Here is a 2,838-nt window from a genome sequence, read left to right as displayed (position 1 = left end):
ACTGGGCGGGGTTGGGGGCGGGGCCTTGAGGGGCTGGGCTGGGGGCAGGGCCCAGCAGGACACGGGGGCCTGATGGTTCTCGCTCCCTCCCGCAATAGGCCGCTTCCCGGACCCCCACCCACGCCATCGGGCCCCGCCCCAGCCCCGCCCCCGCCAGGCCCCGCCCCGAGGCGCGCTTGGGCGCGATCCAGCTGCAGATATCTTCCCTGAACCTTACCTCTAGTCTATAAATCCAGCGCAGTCTTCTGCGTGCTTAGTATACCCCCATCCCTTTTCCTCTGTTCGCTACACGGGCTCCCAGCCCCGTCCGGGGTCCCTTTTTCTGGGCCGGCTCTCAGCTTCGCATCTGCCAACACTCCGCCGGCGCCCTGATCCGCTGGCACGCACCACTGGGCTTTGCGGTAGAGGCCGAAACAGCGCCTCAGGCCTCAGAGGCCGCCCCCCAGTGCCACGAACCTGGGCACCTGCCCCAGCTCGCTGGCCACGCTGGCCCAGTTCGTGGTTCATGGGGCTGAAGTGCGCGCAGGGCTTCCCCGCAGAGTTGGGGGCCCTAAGAGCCATTCTAGAGGGTAGGAGGCGTAGAGGGCATCCCAGCAAAGCCTGCAGTTTGGTGGGGTGCAGGAATCAGGTGGCAGAGATGGGGAGACAGGCCAGCTTGGGTGGTGGCGCAGCCGCGGTTCCCGCCTAGCGGAGGGCAACAGGGTAGGGTGCTGGTCCCCTCTTGGCGGCTGGAACCGAAAGTGCCCTGGGATCAGCAGCGCACAGGGACTTGGAGCCAGCGCGCGCCATGAATGGAGGACAATCCTGGATCAGGCAGAGGTAGTCTCTGTGCACCTGGGGCTCACCTGGGGAACTCAGGGTCCAGTTGTTGCCAGCTGAAGGAAAGGGGGTCATCTGACCAACCGGTGTCATCTAGACAAGTGGCTTCACCTTTGGACAATAATAAGCCTCTTTCTGAAGCAGATCCTGGGGTGGGGGCGAGTCTGTGTTTGCTGGGCTGTAGGGCCCTAGGCAAGTTGCTTCACCTCACTGAAATTTGATTTCCACACATTGGAAGGCGGAGGAGACAGAGACCTCTGTTGCAAGTGTGGATAATCTTGCCTTTCCAATCCAGGCTTCCTGGCCTTGCATTTGCTGTCCCGCCTGCACTGACTCCCTACTTTTCCTTCTCTTCAAATGCTACATCCTTCTCCCTCAGGCCTCAGTTCCCACCCACCCCACCTCTCCTCCTCCGAGAGCTCCATTGCACATCTGAAAAGGAAAACAAAGTCACTTGTCTCAGTTGTTCCCACTAAGAACTGTCATGTATCACATGCCTTGTACCTGGAATTGCTCAGAACATGGCAGTTTTTTGTATGAAAAGTCACAGGGAGACTCCCCCCCCTCCAGCCCAGAATGGTCAGGGGGGGCAGCGGCAAATCCTTGAAGAAGTGGAGATAGGGTAAGGTGGGCCAGGGCCAGGGAGAGATTTCAGAGTGGGGTGCTTCATGGGTAAAAGCAGGGAGACTGGAGGAAGGGATCAGCCTGTTAGGAGCCATGCAGGCTGGACTGTGTGCAGTTGAGCTGCTTCTTGGCTTCTGCATGCCCTCCTGGTCTCCGCCCGCCATTTGTGGGCTTGGAGTGTTCAGGGCGGGCTTCCTGGAGATGACCTCTGAGAGATGAGTAGTTGGGGATTAAGCTGAGTTAGGGTCTGAAACTGAGTGAGGAGAGGACATTCACTGAGTGAGGCCAGACGCTAAAGGCCCTCTCTAGAGAAGCACGATCCGATTTAAAATTAAACACAATCAGTTTAAAATGAGTGGACAGTGGGGACAGCTGGGACCTGGTCTGGGGCTGCAGACTGGAGTCAAAGGAGGGACTCCAGAGGGATTTAAAGGTAAAATTGTCAGGGTCTGGAGGAATCAGGTAGGCCAGGGCTTGGTTGGGCGAAGTAGGGGAGATGGAGCTGTTTCTAAGCCAGACAGTCCAGTATGTGTCAGGCTGGGGGAGAGAGGACCCTAGTCTAGGTGACAGTCTTGAGCGAGTGAAGGGGAGTTCCTTGCCTCTCCCTGCTCCCCTCCAGACCTTCAGCGGGACAAGGCTGTAGGATGAAAGAGCCTGATAAGCCTGGATCCAGGTAAAATGGAAGATGACCAGGCCAGCTGGGGGACAGATACCTGAAGGGACTACTTTCCCCACATGGCCCCCTCCCACCCCTCCCCCTCCAAATGGCCTGAGTCTGTGCTGGGGAAGGAAGTGGGAGGGGGAAGGTGGGGAGTGGAGAGGTCTCTGCACTGGCTGTTCCCTCTGCCGGGAATGCTCTTCCCACACACATGTCCACACAGCCCCCTCACTCACCACCCCCTTGGGCCTTTAGTCAAAGGCACCCTCTACCCCCTCATCCTGCCATCCCTCTGCCCACCTAGTCCTCCTCCTTCTTATTTCACATATTCTGTGCACTGACAGCCCCCCGGAGAGTGTCCACCTCCCCGCAAGGATAGGGGCCTCTGTTTTGATCCTTCTGTGACCCTAATATCTAGAACAGGGCCCCGTACACAGTGGGTGTTTCATATATGTTTATTAGGGGCAGAGAGGATGAGAGGCAAGAAGTAGAGTTTGTCCAAGGAAGGTTCAGAAAGAGGGCTTACTGAGTGTTTATGTGTCTGTCTGTGTTGTCTCTACGTCTATCTGGGTCTCTCTGTGTTTCTCTGTTACTCTGTGTGTCTTTCTGTCTCTGTGTCTGTTGAGTCTGGGTGTGTCTCTAGGTGTATGTGTGTCTGTCTGTGGAGGTGTCCGACTGTGGTGTCTCTGTATGTCTGTATTTCTCTGTGTTTCTTGGTGTGTCCATGGATCTATCTG

The sequence above is a fragment of the Rousettus aegyptiacus genome, unplaced genomic scaffold (assembly GCF_014176215.1).
Source record: "Rousettus aegyptiacus isolate mRouAeg1 unplaced genomic scaffold, mRouAeg1.p scaffold_m13_p_16, whole genome shotgun sequence".
NCBI classification, from domain to species: domain Eukaryota; kingdom Metazoa; phylum Chordata; class Mammalia; order Chiroptera; family Pteropodidae; genus Rousettus; species Rousettus aegyptiacus.
Note: the sequence above shows the minus strand (reverse complement) of the source record.